The 26122-nt window shown below is 33.9% G+C and overlaps 1 long non-coding RNA gene across 1 annotated transcript; it reads left to right on the plus strand.

Moving 5' to 3' along the window:
• On the plus strand, positions 21108 to 23748 carry LOC108663772. The gene is made up of 3 exons (XR_001929795.1): positions 21108 to 21141; positions 21781 to 21863; positions 23579 to 23748. It is a non-coding gene; the product is annotated as an uncharacterized LOC108663772 (long non-coding RNA).

Genomic DNA, 26122 nt, shown 5'->3' on the forward strand with positions numbered 1-26122 from the left:
AAATTAATTTTTATTTTAATTTCCAAGGACTTAATTAAAAAAGTTTAATTAAGTAATGGGCCCAATATTATAATCTGCTATAATATTGAGGGCTTAATTGCAAAATTAAAGTTATTTTAACCTAACTATATAAGTCACCTTTTAACTATTTTCCATATGAGAGTTTTTCAAAATTGAAGAAAACGTAGTTTTTGTCAGAAAAGAAAAATGTTTTCTTTCTTTGCCACCACTCCCTTTGTGTGAAATAGAAAATTACTTATGAAACAATTTTTGAGAATGGTTCGGCTAAGATTGTGAAAAAGAAGAAAAGGACAATTGTTGTCCTCTTTGCTAACACAAAGTATAGTTAACAACTCCTTCCTTTATTAAAGGTTCAAGTGCAATCGTGTGTACTACCATTAGAGGCCAAGCACTTGATTGGCTAGGGTTTTTGTTCCTTGTGGTGTTCGAGGGATTTCTTCAGAAAGTGCCATTGGGATTACGAAATTACTTGGCAAGGTAACTTTCTAAGCAATAATTTATTATGTGTTTTTATGTGTTAAATATCACTAAGGTGATCCATGGGTGGAGGCATGTTTTTGTTGTTTAGTTATAAAGGTTTAATTTTCGTTCCGTTGCATATTTTGAGTATGCCGTCCATAACCAAACCCATCACCCAAAGTATACACGTGAAAGAATGTTGGAATGTGTGGTGATTTTGAGCTAAATTAAATGGTGGGTAAGCGTTCTAACCTCTAAATCACAAGTAGAAAGGAAAAATGAGATATGTATTGATTGTTTGTGCTTGTGGCATCATGTAAGAGTAAATTGTGGTGTAGGTGGACTTAGAAAATGCTTGATGGAAGTAAATTTATAGTTGCTGCCGTATGCTAGGTTATTGGTGTGGAAATGATGGTTGAACTTGATAAATATCCTCAGAAAAGATTAATTTATGTGCTAAAGTCATAAATAAGTTGCAGGTATTTATATTCTAAAGAATTACGCAAGCAAAGGATAAAGGTAACTTTGGTAAAAATGTGTCAAGATATAAGTTAGTTGAATAAAAACTCACGATTGAATGAAAAGAGAAGTAGAAACGATATACACTAAAGATATTGAATTTGGATTGTTGCTAGGAAGTGCAAAAATAAAGATAGTGTACTGTGGTGGCGTGCTGGAGGAAATAATGAGCGATCGGCAAGTAAAAATAGCTAGATATGCCTCTGAATTAATAGTGATATAGTATCCCACTACCGTAAGGTGAGTGACCTTGCATTTAAAAAGTTTTGAACAAATGCATATATGTTGAATGAAATACTAGAATATCCTTCGTTGACTTTTTTCAAATTTATGCATGCGAACAAGCTTTTCACAAGTGATACTTCAACGTTTAAAAATGTATAATGTGATAAATTACATTTTTGAAATATTATGTTGAATTGCCAATTGATTTGTGGCATGTGATGTATTATTATGCAAAGATTCTTGTTACATGTTGTTATGTATGCCATGCATTGAAATGTAATGTTGAATGATAATTATAATTGTGCGTGTGTGGTGTGGGAGTGCACATGACGGTGCTGGTAGTGTGCGGTTTGGGAGAGCACACGTCGATGATATATGCCATGTGCGGTGTGGGAGAGCACATGATGATGATATATGCCATGTGCGGTGTGGGAGATCACATGATGATGATATATGCCATGTGCGGTGCGAGAGTGCACATGAGGATATTAGCTATGTGCGGTGTGGGAGTGCACGTGAGCTGAGTTGAGGTTGGCGGGTATATGTGGGGAGCCGTGGTGACTACTGTGGGGATGACCTTGGTGTATGTTTGAATTATCTATATATTTATATATGCATAATGTATACATAAATTTTTACACACATGTACACCTGTCATGCAGAGTAGAGATTTTTGGAAAATGTAATGTTATTGAATTGTATATTGAAAGTTGATATTCTTAAATGTTTTCAAAATGAGTTGAAAAACAACATGGCATCAAGTTTTGTTTATGATTTACAAATTGCATGGTTTCAATGCAAGCGCATCGTGTTTTCTAAAAAATCTTCTGTATCATTTGTTTATTCCCTTCCTATGTTCACTCATTAAGTTTAAACTCATTTTTTTCAACTTCATGTTTTAGTTTTCAGGATTGAAGGTAGTTGGATCCTAGGTCGAGGTGCTCCCTCCTATTCAACTTTCGGTAGGTTCACTACGACTCTGAATAATAGCACCCACGCCTAGAGTCACTCCGTTGGTTGTCAAGGGTCGGTTGTATGCTTATATGTGATGGTTTAATGTAAATTGTGAGATTTTTTGTGAACTTTGTATGTGCTTGATTTTCACGTTTTAAATTTGAAGTGATTGTTATTAAAAATCACGAGTCTTAGATCCTAAAGAAAAAGAAATGATAGATGGACTACTGATGGGTTTACATAGAGAGGCTTGCTTGGGCCTGGTGGGCTATGCCTATTAGGCCCATGCATCTGATGAGTTTGGCTATGGATGGCATGCTCAAAATACGCAGTGGAAAGAAAATTAAAAACTCTATAACTAAACAACAAAAACATGCAATGGATCACCTTGGTGATATTTAACACATAAAAGCACAAAATAAATTATTATTTAGAAAGTTACCTTGCCAAGTAATTTCGTAATCACAATGGCACTTTCTGAAGCAATCCCTCGAACACCACAAGGAACAAAAACCCTAGCCAATCAACTGTTTGGCCTCTAATGGTAGTACACACGATTGCACTTGAACCTTCAATAAAGGAAGGAGTTTTTAACTATACTTTGTGCTAGCAAAGAGGACAACAATTGTCCTTTTCTTCTTTTTCACAATCTTAGCCGAACCTTTCTCGAAAATTGCTTCATAAGCAATTTTCTCTATCACACAAAGGGAGCGGTGGCAAAGAAAGAAAACGTTTCTCTTTTTTTGACAAAAACTACATTTTCTTCAATTGTGAAAAACTCTCATATGGAAAATAGTTAAAAGCTGACTTATATAGTTAGGTTAAAATATCTTCAATTTTGCAATTAAGCCCTCAATATTATAACATATTATAATATTAGGTTGATTACTTAATTAAGCTCTTTTAATTAAGTCCTTGGAAATTAAAAAAAATTAATTTCCTTTATATTTTGCAATCAAGGCCTTATAATTATAACTATTTATAATTATGCCTAAAACTTAATTAAACTCTTTTAATTAAGTTTATAGAAGTTAATTACCTAACATGTGATTTAAGTCTAACTTAAATCGTCACTCTCCCAATTTAATTCAAATGCAATCATTGTGTGTGACCCATTAGGTTCCCAACATGTTGGCAATGGAATTCATTAATGACTTAATTGATTAATATAAATTTCAATCAATTAATTTATAATCAATTCCATAGACCAAGATTGGCATCTAGTAATGCATCATGGCCACCCAATTGTTGGGAGAGTCAAAGGGTTCTTTGACAACCTTTTAGTGTGAAATCTATCAGTGTAATTCATTCCCTTATCATATATCCTAAAGATTATAAGAGCTTGGTACAGTGTCTACTATTATTGACCTCCATATTTATTCCTGCAATTATAGCATTAGCTTTATAGAGAGTTATGAAACTTTTTTCATAATCTCCATGTTGCCTTGGCCAAGGACTTCAATAAGCTAATGGTAACCAAGAACTGATAACATATGTCCTCTAAAACACTTGAGGTGATGATTCATATCTTGACCACTCATATGCCTTCACATGCTTCATACTATGCCCAAAAGCATCCTGTTTTAGCATCCTTGGTAAGGCACTCATAGGGATGAAATCAAAGTATAGCACTCCACATATAAGACAACCTAGTGTCTCAAGTCTAGGGACTATTTACACAACTAACACATGAGAAGTGTTGCATAGACACTAGAGTGTATTACCAAATGCACTTCTTATGGCGGGTCATGTTCAGTGAACTTGCTCTCCTAGGCAAGCACTTATATTCTAGTCCCAAGTATTTTTATACTTTAATCTATGAGATCGATTGCTTACTTCCAAAGTAAGGAACATAGAATATACCAATCTCTAAGCATCATTGATTTCCAGTCTCAATGATACATTGACCAGGAACATTTTGAAATTATGCTTTGATGCATAGGAATCTCATAACTACAACCCATTATAGTTTCCTTGCAAGGCATATTAATCTCATGGACTTCATTCAATTAGACTTATAACTCATTATAATTAATGTCTTATTGAGGAAGGAAAACCTTTAATCATTCAACATGAATGATACTATTGCATGATTGGAATCAAGCCTTAACCAATCCCAATTGGCTACCGGCTCATCCCAACATCTCCCACTAGCACAAAGCCAATTGCTACCTCATTGTATATGGATTCAATCCATCTAGCAAGCATGTCTGCATGTAGACTCGTTTGTGCCCTTCAATGTGGTTAATTACTTTTATCTGTCTTCGCGATGTCCATGCATCACATCATGTCATATTACTATATCTAGATCCAATGAGACGTAGGTTTTGCTAGTATGGCTCCATTGTTACATTAACAATGTTCAAAACATTTTATTAGTTCCATGGACTAACGATCTAGGTATCTTCTTATCAGAGCCCTTTTAATAGGATGTATATGAATTTAATAATATACATGTACATAGTCCTCTTTCTTTCTTTAAAACCATTTGAACTAAACTATGCTGTATGCATCATATGCATTTGTCACTTTTCATTGTACCATCCGCCCTTTTTAAATTTTGGCACTTTCTTTGTATACACATTGCATCCTATGTAATTGTATCACCAAAGAATTGTATTCACTCATACTAACCTCCTTTTGTGTATGAGATAAACACACTTGTACATTTTATTAAATCCAACCCTTTAGATCCCATTTAATAGAAAAAATTGTATAACTCCAACAAAAAACATATTTAGTAGCTCATTTCATATGAATAATACATCTTCAATGTATCTTACTAAATCCATGGAGTTCTAATACATATGATTATGCATATCTATGCAAAATCTTAAGAGTTAGATTCCAATGTAACCATGTAATAACTAAAGAAGCTCATTTCTTAGTGTCATCATGCTCCCACTAAATCCAAGATCCTTTGTGAGAGTAATATTCGAACTCTTTTGAATATTTCGTGATGTTACATACATACATCTCAATGTTTGCTTGGAATCGTATTGGTTTGGAATAATATAATTGGCTACATATATATTGGAGAGATATGGACCAAATCATATCACTATATGAATTTGCTTTCTTCTTTAAACAAACATCTCTATGTTTTATTCATAAGAAGGTTCCATTTCACATGAATCTACATTCATCTTTTGAATAATTAATTAATAAGTAAGAGTAATCTTCACTAAGATCATATTTTAATAAGAGTACTTCATACTATATAGCTCATATGATCTTATATTTGAGTTCTCTGAACATTTCAAGGTTTCAAGTTTTATTTCTTTAAGTATACAAGACAAAATCTCAGTTTGGTCTTGTGTAAACTTAATGAATTAGGAACATTTTCCATAACATTTTATGTTCAATGGTTCTTATACATCTATATGTATAAAACCTTTTGAACATACCAAGTCATTCACTTTTGCATGAAAATTGATTTGGTCATATAAGAATTACTAGCTCCTTTCTGATTCCCAATCAAAAGGATCTAAGTATCTTCATACTCTAATTCTTACTTCAATGACCAAGACAAAAATGCCATAATTGATATCATATGTAATCAGTTTTCTTGACATTTATATTGAGCATTGACTTACTACTATTGTTTTACGCTTTATGTCATTACTTAAATGCATTCAACATTTAGCATCGAATACTTATGATGTTAATACAATAGTAGTAACTTCTAACTCAATCATAAACTTTGGCAAAGTATAAGCTTCTATAAGCTTTCTCTTCTTTAACTTTGTCAAGGAAATATTTTTTTTATAGTCCCTCATTTGTCCATCTTTACCATAAAGATGTTTGAGAACATTTCCCCATTAGTGCCATTATCATGGTTGTCTTCCTAATTCATAATTAAGGCAATATAAATTCCAACTCATGGAAGCACACTCCTAATTAGGAATTGTATTTGGTAGAGATTGTGGAACGAACAACCTTTTGCTTGAGAACATTTCTCAAGTCTTGGTACCTTTAAAAAGGGTTTGGTCTAGTGAGTTTGATTTGCATCCAAGATGCACCATAGTGACATATTATTAGCCATGTGTCAAGCCCGGCTCTACAATATGTTTATTATGTCATTCTTACATAAGAATGCATGTTTGCTAACTTGGGTACCTCAAAAATCGTTAAAGGATGGCAATGTACCAAATGGTACAATTAAGTTGAATTAAGCCTCGAACTAGTCCAAATAGAGATTTTAAGATGAAATTGAGAATTTTAAAACCCCAGAATGACTTAAAATGGTGATTAGGAGTTCGAGGACCGATTTGGAGTCAAATTGGAATTTTCATGACCTAGGGGTAAAATGGTCATTTTGCCACCCGAGGTTAAGATGTGAGTGTTGGATGAAATTTTTTACTAAGATTGATCATTTGGAGCATAATTTGAGTTTGAGAAGTGAAGAATTTTAATTTCGACATTTTTTCGAGCAAAGGGGTAAAATAGTCATTTTGCCACCCTAGGGGCAAAATTGTAATTTTACACCACCCAACACTTGTCCAGCACATGGATTTTACCCAATATTATCATGGATAATTGAGGAAATTTAAGTGGTGGAGAGAGATTGCTTAATGGGTAAGTATGACACATGGACCAATGAAATGGTGACATGTGTCAAATTTTCATCCATTTATTATTTGGCTTAAAAATCAGCACAAAATCAGCGCATTTCTCTTCATATGGCCGGCCAAAGCAAGAACAAAGGAAGAAAAAAAAGAACAAGAACCCTAGGGTGAAAATTCAAGAGAAAATTGGTGGATTTCAAGTAATCAAGCAATCAAAGGTAAAATTTCTTGATTTTGACTTGTGATCTACCTTTCCCATACATTCTTTTGCATTTTCCATGGTTGAATCACATGATTTCATGATGGGTATCTTGCTGGCTGAACACTTAGAGAGAGGTTTTGATGCTTGATTTGGTTAGATTTCAATGGATTTTAGTGTTTTTAGTTGATTGGTGATGTGTAGCATGAAAATCAAGCAAGAAAAATTCATGTTCTTCCATCACCCATCATTGGCTGAATTCTCCATGTGGAATATTGAGGATGATTTTGATTTTATTTCAAGTGATTTGGTTAGGAATTAGTGATTTATGGTGTGAGAATCAAGTAGGAAAAATTATAGTGTTGATGCACCCACCATGGCTGAATTTTCCAAGAGAAAATGTGAGGATGATTTTGCCATATTTCAAGTTATTTAATTTGTGTTTGATGATTTGGAGTATTGGGAGAAAAATGGAATTATTTGGAGTTGAATTGGACGTATTGGCCAATTAATCGGGTGATAGATCGAAGTAGGCCAATACCGTTTTATTTAGGTACATAATTGAATTTATATTGAATATCGTATTTAGATAGTATTTCACATCCCATTTCATGCATTAGAATAGAGCTTGAATTGGTTTTATAACAATTTAGCACAAATGTAGTAAATGGCTTATTGTGCATTATGTCTAGGTGGTGGGCATTCTGGCAAAAGTAAAGATATAGTACCCGAGGATCAAGAATCGAAGTACTCAAAATTTGACTCCCGAAATAGTGAGTAACCTTATCATCATCTTGATTATCTGAAGTGAATTTTAATTCGTTTTTGTGATTTTATGAAAAATGAGTTTAAATGGAAAATCTTTATGTTTTATAAACAAAATGTGTTTAAATAAAATGATTTTATAAAATTGTCTTGAAATTGAATGATGGTTTTGAAAATGGAGTAATTGGAGACTAATTACTGTGTTATAAATCATGGCTGTGTTATAAATCATGGTTTGAATTGAATGGCTTATGATAATATTGGCATGAATGGTTGATTTGGTAAATGTGCTGAAAAAGTATGAACTATTGATTTGCCTTGAGAGGCTGTAAAATAAAATAATTGCCATGTCATGCTGTTGAATTTTATTGAATTGGTGGGTTAATATTGGTCGTTGCAGTGGACGGTTCCGTGGACTAGCCTATTAGAGGGACACGGTAACCCTATTATATTCATACCTCAGTATGAGAGGCACGGATGGATAACTCCTGAGGTTAACACTTTAGAGTTCACTTCACGTTAAACCACCACATGAGGGTGAACTTAGCCAACGCCAAGGAACGACTATATTTTCAAAATAAAAACATGATTTATGCGTACAAAATTTTTTAATAGCCTTGGTGGACTCGGTTGGGATAGCCCTCAGCCAAGGTATCCCTTATAACTGAGTATGAGAATGATTTTGGCACGAGCCAAACTTTTCAAGAAATCATAAGCCTCATTGTTTATTTTGGTGAAATGAATCTATTTTACCTTATTAAAATGAGTTCGAAATGCTGAGAATCATTTTTATGCTAATATATTTTATCTGTCTCCATTTACTCAGCTTAAAATACTTTAGATGGTATTTGTTTACTCACTGGGATTATATAATCTCACCACTCTCCTTTTCACCCATTTCAGGCTTAGGATAGTCGGTAGATAGCTCATTTTGTTGAGGGCTACAGTTGGACTTGCATCCTAAAAAACTGTAAGTTTACCGCTTTTGATACTTTTGGTCGTTTGTGGGCCCACGTGTCATTGTAAATTGAATTTTATACTTTGGTTATCTATATTACAGTATGTATGAATTTATTTAGCTTTTACGCTACAAAAAATTATTTACCGGTAACTCTATAAATATTGTTTTATAAGAAAATAGAATATTTTATTGAATATTTTTATTATATTCAAATAGTCATAATTTCATTTTAAATGAATGTTTTAGACATCTAAACTTTTTTTTTTTATGAAATATGTGTTTTCCACTCGCACACTATATTTTTAGCTGGTTTAGATATTTTTAAGGAAAAATGACCAAAATGCCCTTGTGAGACAGAAATCATTGTTTTATTGATTTAAGTTGGAAATAGCTTAAAATCTTTTAGAACATGATATTTGGCAATGGTTACTCACAGGGGAAATGAGAAACTGATATTAAAGCCTTGCGGGGTTCCGATTGACATTCCGGGTCATGAGTGTCGATCGAGACACCTCGACGGTTGTCACGGGCTCGAGGGGAGTACCTGGTCGTGACACCATGTATATAAATTATGTCTAAATAGATAAAATAAAGCAATACGTAAATATCATGCATAAACTATTTAAAACAAGGTTTTAAAATTTTAAATAGTTCTCCTACTATTTTCTGCAAGATGATAACCTTCCATATCACCTCGAGAGATCTCTACTAGGATTCTCTTAGTGGGCTAGGATCCCATCCATCAAGTCATGGCCTTGAGTGTGCTCAACAAACCATGATCGGTGGATTAGGTAGGTAACTAAGCTTACCAATTGTATCTTTATACAACTCCTAGATCAGCTAGGTGACAACACATCGCCTAAACATATCATATATATTTTGCCTAGCCTTTGCCTCTAGTTTCATAATAATCAAGTTTCCAAGCATCCTGATTTTATGAAACTAGTTGAGTAAAACCCACCAATAGCTCAAACATACTCGTGTAAAAGTGTGACCTTGAGTGTGCTCAACAAGTCTCCGATTAAAAGAGCAGCCATGTTATCTTGCTATATGGTGGAAGGCAACTTGTTCATGCGTGGCATGTGACTCAATATATAATGAAGGATTTTGTTTTTGCCTTTATTAGGGTCTCATCTTTGCATGCATAGCATTTATTAAATCGCATTAAATAAATCTATCAAATGCATACTACTTTGCATTGTATAGCATTTATTAAATTGCATAAAATAAATCTATCACATGCAAACTACTTTGGATGATTATGGACTTTAACTATACTGATTTCTTTGAGCCATCAAAGGAAACTAGCTTGGTCAAACCTAGGGGATTACATATAAGAATCTTCAAAATTTGCTTGTAATCCCCTTGTTCTTCTTGGCGCCTTGGATCTCCATCGTCAATTTTTTCCATAATTCAATCCCTAATCTATCCTAATTCTAATTACATTTGAATGTAGAAACCTCGACTTACATTCGAAGGGAGCAAGATAAGGAAAGAATTTTACAAATTGAGATAAAGAGATAAGTTAGGACATGCAAGCCCTATTTCAAAAATACCAAAAATATACATTCAACCATAGCATATTCATATTGGGCCTAAGTCCATAATCATCCACATATATTCATCAATATGAATAAAATTTAAGGACATGTCTCATTCAAATTGTTAATCATATGAGGTATTTGAGATTGGCAATTTTCAACATTTGAATTTTGCCAATTTCAAATTTTCGGGTAACTATTTAATTCTATATATATGGAAACTTCTTTCATATATGGTAAGTATTACTAGTCAAAATTAGTAATTTATCCATTCCTAATCTTCTCAGGATTAGAATTAAATTTTTATTACAAATTACAAATTAAAACATTTTTAATTTGTGCTCCTAAACATTTTACACAACCTATTATTAATCTCATTTAATTAAAGATTAAATGTCAATTATTACCTAATCTTATTAGGAAATAACTTAGACAATTTAATCTTTAAATTTAATATCAAATTAGAATTATCTTCTTGTAAAAAGTTAATTCAAAATAAAATTTGTCTATAAATATTAAGACTCCCATTACTCCTAGGAATCTAATTCCTAAATTAATGTAGCCTTAAATTATTTAAATTTTGACACCCGTAAATTAAGGAATCACATTCCATAATTTATGAAATAAATTATCAATCTTTACAGAACATATTCCATAAATATTTAATTAGCTAATGAAGATATTTTAACTTCCATAATTTTAGAAATCACATTTTTTTATTTTTTTTATTCTGGAAATTCACGCAGGGTCTAGCTACCCTATTAAATTTTATTAATTACGAAATAAAATACAAAAGAGGCGGACCTAAACCGTACCTCCAAATTACTTGATCATCAGGAAATTTCGGAGAAGCACCTAGAGTAAGGAAAACCATTTTACGTGCATAACTTTTGATGCTATAGTAAAACAGATATTCCCTACTATTACATTTAAACAATAAACTAAAGTAAAATTTAAAACAGAAAATGTAAATAAGAAAAGCACCTAGAATGGGGTGTTTCATTTTATGACCATATTTTTTACTATCGTCATAAAATTGAAACGCTCCCATATTACAAAAATCTATGTGAATAACAAAATAAGAAAAATAAACTAGGAGTACTACTCCTTTACATTCATTTAAAACGAACATAAGGAAAACTAACTTTATCTAATCTAACAATACCTCTAAGTTGCCCTTCTACTTTTGAAAATACTTGTAGGTTCTGACGCGTATGCCTCTGATTTGAGAGATGGTCTGCTGCCTGATTCCTCTCTCGATGGATGTGCGAAATCCGAAAAGATATACCACTCAAGGATTTGCGAGTGGAAGTAAGCAAATACCGAGTCCTAGAAGATCCCTGATGACCCTCATCTATCATGTGTACCACTACTTTTGCATCCATTTCTATCCAAAGTCTAGTGACATTGTACTCAAGACACAAAAGTAAACCCCTGTGTAGTGCCATTAACTCTGCTTATAATGAGTCACATGGTCCAAAATTTTCAAAAAATCCAAAAATCATGGTACCTGTATGGTCTCAAAGAAGTGCTCCTCTAGCAACATTCTGAAAATTATGCTTGGAGCTCCCATCAACATTCAACTTAAACTCACCTGCTGATGGTTTATGCAAAGAGAATATTTTTGGCAGATGTGGGGCTGCCTGCTGAAATATTAGACCCCATACCTGAGCAATCTGTAGATCTCCCCTCCATTGCCACCGGTGGAATTGCCTCCCATGGAATAATTGGTGGATGAGTTTGAGTACTCTCCACACCACTCTGTTAGGGTACATACCAAGGTCCCTATGCTTCGCATCATTCCTTTCAACCCATAAGAACCAAAAAATGAATAATGGCATTAACGCGCGTATGTGTCCTTTTTAAGCATAATCACTAGAGTACAACCATGCCCATATAATCTAATTGACAGTCGGGGATGAGCAATGTTGATTTGGAAAAATTTCACAAAATAATTCCAAACCTGTGTAGCTATTGAGCATTCCCACATGACATGCAAGAGACTCCTCTGAGTTAAGTGTTGGCATTTGAAAACTAATTGGAATGCCTTGGTTTTCAGTCACGAATCAACTGGGATCCAATTCTATAATAACCTCCATAGAAAGAAGGAAGTAGTAAGAGGAATGCATTTATGCCAAATTAAATTGAATACAAGATTTACTGACTGTTGCTGTCGAATTATCTCCCAAGAGGACTTAGTAGTGAATTGCCCATCCGAGGTAGGTACCCAATATGCCCTATCATCACCGGGTGGATCGATCGAAATTTTTAAGATTTTTGCCACAACATCCTTCGGTAACACATTGTTCAGCTTACCCACATCCCATTTGCCATTATCATAGAAATAGCAAACTCTTGTCATAGATGATGCAAAGGATGGAAATCAACTAACCAAGGGTGCTTCACCCATCCAACAATCATGCCAGAAAAATAACTCACCCTTACCAATCCGCCACCTAGTGTATTGTTCTGTGACTGAGCAGCTAGCTAACATCCGTTTCCATGTCTGTGAATCATGAAGCTTTGGTTGTACATTCCTTGGAATTTGACTCGCACAGTATTTACTCCGCATATATTGCATCCAAATGTCGTTACAAGTTAAAAACCTCCACCAAAGTTTCATGCTAAAGGCCTTAAACACATCACCTAGGCCTCTGACATCTAATCCTCCCTCATTAGATGGTAGAGTGATCTTATGCTACGAAGCCCAGTGGATTTTTCTAGTACATGCCAAACCTCCCCACAAAAAGTTATTAAACATTCTGTCAATTCTTTCAATCACACAAATAGGAGGTTTAAGGACCTATAGCATATAGATAGGCAAAGAAGATAATACACTACATAATAGTGTTATTCACTCTCCCGGAGATAGTACTTTGTTATCCCATCCTGTTATATGGTTCTGGATCTTTGCAACCAAATTATCAAGTAACATTACCTTTTTTGGCCCTTTATTTGTGGATGTTAATGTATCATCTTTGACATGCTTAATTTTAAGAATCATATTCCTTAAATTAAATGTTTCAAAAAATCAGCATAATTATGGAACCAATTCCATAACTTATCCTCAGCCAATTAACTAATTTAATTGATCATTTATTGGTGTAAAATTTTGACAAATTCTATGTCTTAACCAAGACAGTGTCCTGCTGCAAACAGCAGCGGACATGTCCTAATTATGTGGTATTATGGTGCTGTATCTTCAGGAATTTAATTCGAATAAAATTTATCTTGATAGATAACTCATGGAACTATTCCAGAATAAATTTTTAGGATTTTAGGAGGTGTTTTTGGCTGTCAAAAAAAAATTTAAATCTGTGACCTTTATTTGCAGAGGCAGTTTCTGTTTTGTTTTTCCTTTGAAGCTATTTGGTGGCATAAAATCAGGAATTTAATTCCCAATTAAATTTTCCTTGATAGAAAACTTATGAAAAAATTCCATAGTAATTTTTCAGGATTTTAGGAAATGTTTTTAGCTATAAAAAAAATTCAAAACCCTGGCTTGCTGCTACAGAGGCAGCAACAGTTTTGACTCCACCAACTCAGTTTTATGAAGGCTTAATTCTAGGGATTTAAATCCTTAAAATTCTTGGGAACAATTTGGCTAATTTATGGAACCTTTCCATAAAAAAATCCTCAGCCAATTGGTGCAACTAATTGCACAAATGTAGGCCTTTATTGGTTGCCAAGCCAAACAAAACTATGACTATCTCTGTTGCAAACAGTAACTGTTTTAGCCAAGTTTTGGTAACTTTACCTCCACCATTAGTCACACATAATCACCCATCTTGGAACATTTCCAATGTGTATTGATATCTTAATTTTCCTACATTTTATGAAGCACTTAAGCGTCACTTTTATGGCTGAAAGTGGAGCAATACCATGGCTGGACAGAATTGAGTTCTACCATTTAAATCACACCATAATGTTATGAGATCGAATCTTTATTTGCTAAATTAATTTGTGCATCTCATGCACTTGTCAATCTGCAATATTTTGACATTAACACGAGATTAATATTATGAAAAATAAATTTTAAAATTTATAATTAAAATCTATCTAGAAATCAAAATAACTAGAACAAATTGTAAAATTTTAAAACTTACTAATTTGTGTAGAACAAAACCCGAACACCTCATATTCCTTTTCAACATGGCATTAACAACAATAGACATAAACATGTGTTAAAATCGAACCAAGGAAGGCTCTGATACCACTGATGGATTTGACTATGGATGGCACGCTCAAAATATGTAGCGAAAAGAAAATTAAAAATTTTATAACTAAACAACAAAACATGCCTCCACCCATGGATCACTGTGGTGATATTTAACATATAAAAGCACAAAATAAATTATTGTTTAGAAAGTTACCTTGCCATGTAATTTTGTAATCATGATGGCACTTTCTGAAGCAATCCCGCGAACACCACAAGGAGTAAAAACCCTAGCCAATCAATTGCTTGGCCTCAAATGATAGTACACACAATTGCACTTGAACCTTCAACAAAGGAAGGAGTTTTTAACTATACTTTATGCAAGCAAAGAGGACAACAATTGCCCTTTTCTTCTTTTTCACAATCTTAGCCGAATCTCTCTTGAAAATTGCTTCATAAGCAATTCTCTCTTTCACACAAAGGGAGTGGTGGCAAAGAAAGAAAACATTTTTCTTTTTCTGACAAAAACTAGGTTTTCTTCAATTGTGAAAAACTCTCATATGGAAAATAGTTAAAAGGTGACTTATATAGTTAGGTTAAAATAACTTCAATTTTGCAGTTAAGCCCTCAATATTATAACACATTATAATATTGGGCCCATTACTTAATTAAACTCTTTCAATTAAGACCTTGGAAATTAAAATCAAAATTAATTTCCTTTATATTTTGTAATCAAGGCCTTATAATTATAACTATTTATAATTATGTCTAAAACTTAATTAAACTCTTTTAATTAAGTTTATAGAAGTTAATTACCTAGCATGTGATTTAAGTTTAACTTAAATCGTCACTTTCCCAATTTAATTCAAATGCAATCATTGTGTGTGACCCATTAGGTTCCCAACATGTTGGCAATGGAATTGATTAATATAAATTTCAATCAATTAATTTATAATCAATTCCACAAACCAAGATTGGCATCTAGCAATGCATCATGGCCACCCAATTGTTGGGAGAGTCAAAGGGTTCTTTGACAACCTTTCAGTATACAGTCTACCAGTGTAATTCATTCCCTCATCATATATCCCGGAGATGATAAGAGCTTGGTATAATGTCTACTCTTATTGACCTTCATATTTGTTCCTGCAATTATAGCATTAGCTTTATAAAGAGTTATGAAACCTTTTTCATAATCTCCATGTCGCCTTGGCCAAGGACTTCAATAAGCTAATGTTAACCAATAACTAATAGGATATGTCCTCTAAAACACTTGAGGTGATGATTCCTATCCTAACCACTCATTTGCCTTCACATGCTTCATATTATACCTAAAAGCATCCTATTTTGGCATCCTTGGTTAGGCACTCATAGGGATGAAATCAAAGTATAGCACTCCACATATAAGACAACCTGGTGTCTCAAGTATCGGGAGTATTTACACGACTAACACATGAGAAGTGTTGCATAGACACTAGAGTGTATTACCAAATGCACTTCTCATGGCAGGTCATGTTCAGTGAACTTGCTTTCCCAGGAAAGCACCTATATTCTAGTTCCAAGTATCTCTATACTTCAATCTATGAGATCGATTGCTTACTTCCAAAGTAAGGAACATAGAATATACCAGTCTCTAAGCATCATTGATGTCCAATCTCAATGATACATTGACCAGAAACATTTTGAGATTATGCTTTAATGCATAAGAATCTCATAAATGCAACCCATTACAGTTTCCTTGCAAGGCATATTAATCTCATGGACTTCATCCAATTAGACTTATAACTCATTATAATTGATGTCTTATTGATGAAGGAAAACCTCTAATCATTCAACATGAATGATACTGTTGCATGATTAGAATCAAGCCTTAAGCAATCCCAATTGGCTGCAAGGTTCATCCCAATAGAACTTCCTAAATGTTTTAAAATGATTTGAAAAATAGCACGGTATTGAGTTTTGTTCATAATATACAAAATTGCATTGTTTTCAAACAAGTGCATCATGTTTTCAAAAAGCTTTCTGCATCGTTTGCTTGGTCCCTTCTTATGTTCACTCACTGAGTTTATACTCACCCTTTTCAACTTCATGTTTTTCAAATCCGGAGATAGTTGGAACCTAAAGTGAGGGGTCCACGTGCATTCACCCTTTTGGTAGGTACCATGGCATTCAATAGCTGTACCTTCACCTAAGCTCACTCCATTGGAAGTCAATGAGTATTTTTGCTTGTGTATACGTACATGTGATGTAAATCACTAAGATACCTGTTGTAAACAATATATGTTTATTTTGATTAACGTTGCCACTATGAGTTGGCAATGGATGACATTATTTTGGATAATATGAATGTAAAAAGTTGACTACCATGTTATATTGTTGAAATAATCATACTTGAGAATGACGAAGTATGAAATTTAAAGTAATGGATAGAATGATGCACAGGATCATATAAATAGGCTTGCTTGCGCTTAGTGGGCTATGCCCATTGGGACCATACGCTGGTCATGGCTCGAGAATTGGGTTATGATAGATTGTAACACCCTGTACCCTCGTATAGGAGTCAATACGACCCTATCAACAAGACGAAGGGCCAATTGGCTTAAAATTAAATGCCAAAGAGTGATGACTGGTGGAATGAATATTTTGGAATAAAGCATTTCGCACGCAAGAAAATAATAATTAAATAATAATATTTTATCGAGAATGAATTAGCGAGTTAATAGGTGATTTGGAAGTGAACCTAGGCAAAGTGAGACATTTTGGGACTTGAGGAGAAGAGTGGGGAATTTAGAGTAAAATAATATTATAATATTAATATTTTATCTATTGTTGAAATTAGTCATGAAGGAGGACTATATGACTAATCTAAGTGGGGGAAAATAAGTAAGAATTTTGAAGAAATATGAGGTTAGTGGGGCTTGCGTGCCTTTATTAAATAAAGTAAGAGCGGGTAAGTATATATTTAAATATTATGGTGACACCTTGATGAAGTGTCAATTTGATATTTTATTTGTACAATTGTAAAGGAAGGAAAATATAAGGAAATTGGAATTAAAGGAATGATGGGAGGACCTAATTGTAAAGGGTGAAAAGTATGGAGGGTTGAATGGTAAATAAGGAAAAGTTGAGGACTTATGTGCAATTACAATATTTGAAGTTTAATGGAAATTAACTAACCAAGGAAAGTTGGATTGTGTGGGAGGATGGAATATGCATGTAACAAATACTACTACATGCAAAGACATCCATGTAAGGATGTACTTGTAGTGGGGAACATGTGGGACCCCCACCATGTGACAAATAAAAAGGCATAAGACAAAATGAATAAGCTAACACATGCATGTGGATTTTTAAGTTAAAAGAATGCATGGAAAATTTATGCATGATGGACACTTGGTGAAAATTAGACTAAAAGAAGAGAAAATATAGTTGTATGTAATGTCATTGGCCAAGGAGGAGGCCAAATGGAAATTGACGTGGGCAAGTTGCATGAAAGACCATTGGGTACAAATAAGGTGGAATTAAGTGGAAATAAATTAAAGAGTGGATATGGATAAGTAAAGGAGGATTTTTAACCAATGTGGAAGAAAGGAAATTGGTGCATGAAAACCCATTGGTTGGCAAAATGGCCAAATGAAAATAAAAGGTGAATGTGTGCATGTATTATGATTGGTTAAATGGGTGGCCTTATAAATACCAAGTTTCAAGGAGTGAAAGAAAAGGGAAGTGGTCTTGGTAAGACTTGAAAGAGCTGGCCATTGAGAGAGGAAAAGAAAGAAGAAAGTGCCTTTGAGAAGCTCCACCCGAGAGGAAGAAAAATAAAAGGAAAAAGAGAGGAAAGTGGGAAAGACTAGGGTTGTAAGGATTCAAGAGAAACTGTGAGGATTCCTTCCTTCATCTTGTAGAGTTGTGATATTCTACCACCCAAAGAGTCTTCAACATTCAAGAGAGAAACAGTGGAGTGTTGATGGAGGTGTAAAGAATGGTTTCAAGATACGAGAGAAACAAGGCAAGGATTGTGGTTTTAGCTTGAATGTTCTTTGAAAATGGGTTGGTAACTATAAGAAATCTTTTGTGGCAACAAAGATTAGCTTGATTGGAGAGGATTTAGTGACATTCAAACTATTGGATGCATGTTTGAATCAAAGTGAAAGAGAAACGGTAAGCATGGTACTATGTTTTAATGCCTAAAGTTGGAAAAATCATTAAGAAAATAATTTGTGCATAATGTTGGCGGCTTGGTGATTAGAGCTTTAGAAGAATATTGAGATTGCATGCAAGATCCAAGCCATCACAAAAGGTAAGGTATGCAATGTGAAATGATTGTGTGATGCCTTGAGTACGGTTAGGAAACAATTATGCTAGTTTAAAGCTTGAAAATGAAATTGTGGATATATGTTGTTTTGAAAGATTTAAAAGGTTAAGAATGTTGGTGTAACATGAATGGAAATCGATGTTGTGCTTAGTGGCAGCATGTTAAATGTGAATAATGGTGCATATAAGCTTAGAAATTATTTAGTGAAATCAGATTTATAGTTGGTACCATGTATGTGATTAATAGTAAGAAAATAATAGTTTAAACATGATAAATGTCATTAGAGAGATTGATATGGGCATTTGAAGTCATAAACGAGATGCCGACCTTATGTAATTCAAAGTTCACACTAAGGATATAGTGTAAACGGTTATCATCTCTTAAGAATAAGAGATGAAAGTATAAAATTAAATACGAACAACAAGTGTAGAATATAATGGTAGCAAAGCTCATTAAATGCATTAGATTGAAATGATGTCAGGAACTTGACAAATCAAGGATTATTGCTGCAAACATAGAGTAAGCATTTGAGGAAATATTAGTGGTGAAGTAATATCCGGCCATTGTAAGGTGAGTAAAGGGTGTTTATTTCCAAAGTTCCATAAACTATATATTGATATACATTTAATAAACGTTGCTGGTTTTCTTTAAAAGCAATTATGGATAGCATGAGTTGTTAGCCTCGGTAGGCGATCTTTAAATGGATTTGTAATCAATTATACTATTTTTGTGGAAAGCATGAGTTGCTAGAAAATGATAAGTGATTTGAATGCATGGTTTAGAACAATTTATACACTACTTTTGTGGAAAGCATGAGCTGGTAGAAATCATAGGCATTTTGCGGGTGCAAAGTGATTTGGAAGTTGTTTGTGTAGACTATATATATATACTTGTATGTAAAGTGTTTTAGAAAATAAGAAACAAGCCTTTTTGCAATGTTTGGCATCAAAAATCGTGCCTTGAATCTTTGTGAAGTGTGCATAGATGAATGCACTTGATAAATGGTTTAATTTTGATTTCTCATGAGCCGGTTTTAATCCGAACTTTATGCAAATGTTTACACAGTGCATTTTAACATGGAAAGTAATTTTGAAAGGTTGCCGAACCTTGTTTTCAACGGATTTAAAGAAAACTCTTGGAAACCTTGATTTGGTTTTGAAAATAGTTTTGACAAACCAAGAGCATCGAGAGTAGGTCTAATGTCACATCGGGATAGTGCGACCCTTGTGCACAAGTGAGCTCTAACTATAGAACCTTTGGGTTGACGACGGGGCTTTAGACATGGCTAGGCCACGGTCTGTGATTATACGTGGCAAGGCCATGGGTTGTTATACGTGGCAAGGCTACGAGTTGATATACGTGGTTGCGACCACATGATCTCTCATATGTCGACCAACATTGTTGATACTACCATGGCTGTGGGAATCCGATGAAAAGGGGCCTCCCAGATTGTTATGACGTGGAAAAGGGTTCACTGGTTGATTATTTATTATTACCTACTCGAGAGCCTTGAGAGTTTTTAGATTCGTACCCTTTCGCATGGTGGAGAGATAATGTTTTTCTGCAGCTCCCCTATTTGATTGAAAGCTTTCAGTGCTTTATATGTTGACCATGAGTTGATATATGTGGATGTGCACGATTATTTTTACATGCCACACATTTTGGGAGCATGCGTGCTTTTATATGGCTATTGTATTTTAGAAGGAAATTGTCAAGCCTGACTCTATAAAATACTTGCCATGTCATTCATGTGATGGACAATATGCTTGCATACTAGGAAAGCCTCGAAAAATCGTAAAAAAAGTCATTAGTGTACTTAATAGTACAACTAAGTTGAATTAAGCCTCGAACTAGATCAAATGAAGATTTTAAGGTGAAATTTAAAATTTTAAATTTCCAGAATAACTTAAAATGGTGATTCGGAGTTCGAGGATCGATTTGGAGTCAAATTGGAATTTTCATGATCCGGGGGCAAAATGGCCATTTCGCCACCTGAGGTTAAGATGTGAGAGTTAGATGAAATTTTTTACTAAGATTGATCATTTGGGCTATAATTTGAGTTTGAGAAGTGAAGAATTTTAATTTCGGTGTTTTTCGAGGATAAGGGCAAAATAGTCATTTTGCCACCCGAAGGGCAAAATGGTAATTTTACACACCCAACACTTGTCATGCTCATAGAATTCATCCATTGACTTTTTAAGTTATGGATAAGTGAGGAAATATATGTGGTGGAGATAAAAAGTTTAAATTTTTAAAGTTTTAAAAATGGACCAATAATAAAATGACACTTGTCAGGCTTAAAATATTTTATTATTTCCTTTAAAAGTTAGCCTATAAACCTCTCATTTCTCTCCAAATATTCGGCCAAGCAAGCAAACGAGGGAAATAAAGAAAGAACAAACCCTAGGTGGAGAATTTCAAGAGAAAAAGTGTGGAAAATCAAGGAAAACAAGTGAAAAAGGTAAGATTTCTCAATTTAAACTTGAAATCTATTTTCCTTAAGCATTTCTCCTTATTTTTCATGGTTAAATTTCATGTTTTCATGGTGAATTCATGGCTAGCCGAATGGGTATGGAGAGAGAATGATGTTGGATTGATTTGATTTCAAGTTATGTTAGTGTTTTTAGTTAGTTTACCATGTCTAGAAGCAAAACAAAAAGAAAAGAATTCATTTTTCCCATCACCCATAAATGGCTGAACCTACCTTGTATTGAGTGTGGATGAATTTGATTTTTTATTTTAAGAGAATTGGTTAGAAAATGATGAATTATGGTGTGGAAAAGTAGTAGGAAAAATCACGGTGTTAATGCACCATTATTGATCGAAAATTCTGAGAAGAAAAGTGAAGATGGTTTTGCCAAATTTTAAGTTATTTAACTTATGTTTGGTGAATTAAGGTATTGGAAAAGAAATGGAGCAATTTGGAGCTAAATTGGACACGTTGGCCAATTAATCGGGTGATAAGACGAATTAGGCCAATACCGGGTTTAGATAGTTACCAGTGCATTTTGCATTCCATATCATGCATTAGTAGTCTAAATTAGTTTAATTTTGATTTAGTACCAATGTAGTAAGTTTCTTGATTTTGCACTATGTCAAGGTGGTGAGTCCTCCGATATAGGCAAGAAAATTGCATCCGAGGACTAGTAGTCAGAGTACCTCAAAAATCTGCACTCTAGAATTGTGAGTAAATTTATTGTCATTTTAATTATCTAGGGTGGCTTTTAGATGATTTCATGAATTCTATGGAAAAATGGATTTAATAAGGTAAATTTTCATGTTTTATGAATAAATGTGTTTCAATGAAATTAATTTATAAATTGTTTTGAAATTAATAATGATTTTGAAAATAGAGTCCATGGAGACTGCTATTTGTTGTAATTTGATTGTTTAAATTGATTGGCTTATGATAAATCGGGCATGATTAGTTGGTTGGCAATTGTATTGAAATACGGATTGTTTGTTTGCCTTGAAAGGTTGTGAATTACAATAATTGCCATATCATGTTATTGAATTTTATTGATTGGTGGGATAATTATTAGCTTACTGCAGTAGGCGGGTTTTGTGGACCAACCTATGAGAGGGGAATGGTAACCCCATTTATATGTGCTCACCTCGGTTGTAGAGGCGCATAGGGTAGCTCCTGAGGTGATATTTGAGTTCACTTCACGCCGAACCACCACGTGATGGTGAACTCAGCCAACGCCAAGGAACGGCTGTGATTTCCAACGAAAAATGTGTTTTATGCAAAATGTGAATTTTTAATAGCCTTGGCGGTCTCGGTAGGATGCCTCGACCAAGGTGTCCCCAAGGATGGCTTTATGGCACAAGCCTAGTTTTTATGAGATTCATAAGCCTCGTTACGTATTTTGAATGAAATGTGTTCTAATGCTGTGACTCAGTTTACGATGATTTACTTTATCGTCTCCATGTACTCAACTCTAGATGTTTATGATGATGTCTGTTTACTCACTGGGATTTTATAATCTCACCACCCTCCTTTTCACCCGTTTTAGGCTCAGTATAGGTTATAGATAGCTGATATCGTTGAAGGCTACAGTTGGCTTTACTTCCTCAAAAACTGTAGGTTTACAGCCTTCGTTCATTTTTGTCATTTGGGGGTCCACATCACTGTAAATTAAATTTCATACTCTAGTTATCTGTACTACTGTATGTAGGAATTTATTTTGCTTTTACACTGTAAAAATTATTTACGCAATGTTCTTAAAATATTATTTTATAAGAAAATAGAATATTTTGTTTAATATTTTTATTTTATTCTAACAGTCATAATTTCACTTTAAACGAATGTTTTAGACATCTAAATTTATTTTTTATTTTGAAATATGTGTTCTGCACTTATAAACTACATTATTAGCTGGTATCGAAATTTTCAAGAAAAATAACCAAAATACCCTTGTGAGACAAAAATTAATTTTTTATTGTTTTAAGTTGGAAATAGTTTAAAATCTTTTAGAATGTGATATTTGGCAACGATTATTGACAGGGAAAATGAGAAACTAATATTAAAGCCTTGCGGGGTTCCGGTTGGCATTCCAAGTAATGAGTGTCTATCGGGGACACCGCGACGGTTGTCACGGGCTCTAGGGGAGTATCGGGTCATGACAGAAATAGTTGATTTCGATGTTTGAAAATTTATTTTACTATGCTTTGTTTTCGACATTGTTTGCCAACGAAAGTATTGCACTATGATTTTTATGGCATTATATTTATAAGGCACAAATACCTTGTTATTTGGTTTTATAAGGTTATCATTTTATACTCTTGATTTATTATTCAAATTACTTGCTTTAAGCTTGTTTCCCATCTACGCCCTGCTCACGGAGCCGATGATCACTAAGTCTCTGAGACTCACCCCCTTATCTCCCTTTTTGTAGATAAGTGATCAGCCTAGCATGCATTCATCGGCATCTATTGTCTACTGTGGATAGGTAAAGGCATCTCATAGCATTTTATCCCAAGTCGCTTTGCTGCTAGAGGTCGAGTCATTTGTAATGTATTTTATTTTCGTAAATGGACACTAGTCTCAATATAAATGTACAATTGGAGATTTTAGACTGTGATGTATTTGTTTACAATTATGTGGAATAAAGGTTAAGTTAATCTATTATTAGCATTGTTCTAAATCATATCACAAAGAGTTATACGGATCAAAGCAATTACATAGAATGATGGAACGAATATAATGAATTAACAAAAGTTTCTAATAAGGCTAGTTCAAGCCTTAGTGGGTTCTCCCGAAAGTCTTGGACGTCGGTAACGATTGAGGAATGGGTCATTATAGCTTGAGAGCCTACATGGACACTGAGGGTGTTATTGATTGCAAATGTTAATGTGCACCATGATAGTGGCACTTTTCATAGAGATATAAGTATATCGAATGCTTGCACTTATACATTTAAGTTGAGAAGTTCCTTAATTGTATAATGAGTTTTATTAATGCATGCATGATGGTTCATGTGTAAATGGATGTTATAAGATGCTTCCGCATGTAATGAGGAGTTGTTTAATGAGGTTATTGTAAGAATTTTGCTTTGGCCTAGCGGGTTAGGCTCTTCTTGGTCTTTGCGTCAGTCATGATCCCTCTAGGAAATGGGATGTGACACATATACTACATGAGATGATGAAGAAAACATGATGAATGCCATGAGATTATGTATATGATTTATTTTCCATATAACTTATGAGATGAGTAAGCTGGTATGTGCGGGACGTTCCACATACTTAATGCTACGAGTATGAGAACTCTATGAGTGCAATTAATTCCACTCTCATGAAGTGCAAGTGATGACTTCACTCCTATGATCCATCATAAACGTCCAAGGTGTAATGGGACTAAACATTGCTGGCCCAAGGCTGATGGGGAACATACCATCACAAAGTATGAGTTTAATGTTAATGGAATTATCATAATTATTTTGTTTATCGCATGTTGTATACTAATGTTGTTTGAGCATTGCTCATGATTTGTACTTTATGTCAACATGAAAATGTGCTTTGTGAAAAAGACTGAGCCTTCAAGCAAGTCCTAAGAGATAAGGGAACTTAAGGAATGGTAAAAATGGAGGATTTTGCCTAGAAATTTGGGTTCTGGGTTGAAAGTATCGATACATTCCAAATAAAATGGTTTAGAAGGCTTTTTATGTGAAATGTATCGATACATTTTACTAATGTATCAATAAATGTTTGAAAGTATTGATACATTCAAGAATGTATTGATAGTTTTGGTGCAAAATAGGTTGTTTGATTGAATTTGATGCGAATTTAAAAGACAAAGGATTCCCAAAGGTCTATATTGCATGTTTTCTTACAAATACTATGTAAATGTGTTCAAATAACATGTTTTATGAATTCTATGATTAAATTGTTTATCCAAGACATGATATCAAGCCCATCTCTATAATATATTTGCCATATTGTATAGGTACTTGATAGAATGTCTGCATACTTGAATGCCTCAGAAATCGTTAAAAGACGATATTGTACCTAATGGTACAATTAAGTTGATTTAAGCCTCGAACTAGTCCAAATAGAGATTTTAAGATGCATTTGAGAGTTATTGAACCTTAGAATGACTTAATATGGTGATTTGGAGTTCGAGGATTGATTTAGAGTTAAATTGGAATTTTCATAACCTAAGGGTAAAATGGTCATTTTGCCACTTGAGGGCAAAATTGGAATGGTGGATGAAATTTTGATCAAGTTTGACTATTGGAACATAATTTCAGCTTGAGAAGTGAAAAATTTTAATTTTGACATTTTTTTGAGCATAAGGGCAAAACGGTCATTTTACGTGTCTATAGGGGCAAAATTAGAAATTTTGAAATGTTGCACCACCATGACACTTGTCAAGCCCTTGAATTTTACCTATTATACTTTGGATAATTGAGATATTTTATGTGGTGGTGGGAGAATGCTTAATTATTAAGTTTAAAAATGGACCAATTAAAAGGTGACACATGGCAAGCTTTAGTTATTTTAATATTTCCTTTAAAAAAAAAAACCAGCACACACCTCTCTTATTTCATTCTTCATGGTCGGGTAAGACAAGAACAAAGAGAAAAAAGAAGAGAACAAACCCTAGTGAGCAAAAATTCAAGGGATAATTGGTGGATTTCAAGGAATTAAGCAAGTAAAGGTAAAATTTCTTGATTTTAGCTTGTGATCTACCTTTCCTATGCATTCTTTTTCATTTTTCATGGTTGAGAATCAAGTTTGCATGAAGATACCTTTGCTGGCCGGACAGGGGGGGAGGGGTTTTGATCTTGGATTTAGCTAGATTTCATGTTATTCTAGTGTTTTTAGTTGTTTGATGATGTTTAGCATGGAAAACAAGCAAGAAATTTCATGCCCTTCACCCACACCCATTGGCAAAATTTTTCAAGAGAGAAATTGGAAAATGGACTTTGATGAATTTCATG

This window comes from Theobroma cacao, chromosome 10 (assembly GCF_000208745.1).
Source record: "Theobroma cacao cultivar B97-61/B2 chromosome 10, Criollo_cocoa_genome_V2, whole genome shotgun sequence".
NCBI lineage: Eukaryota > Viridiplantae > Streptophyta > Magnoliopsida > Malvales > Malvaceae > Theobroma > Theobroma cacao.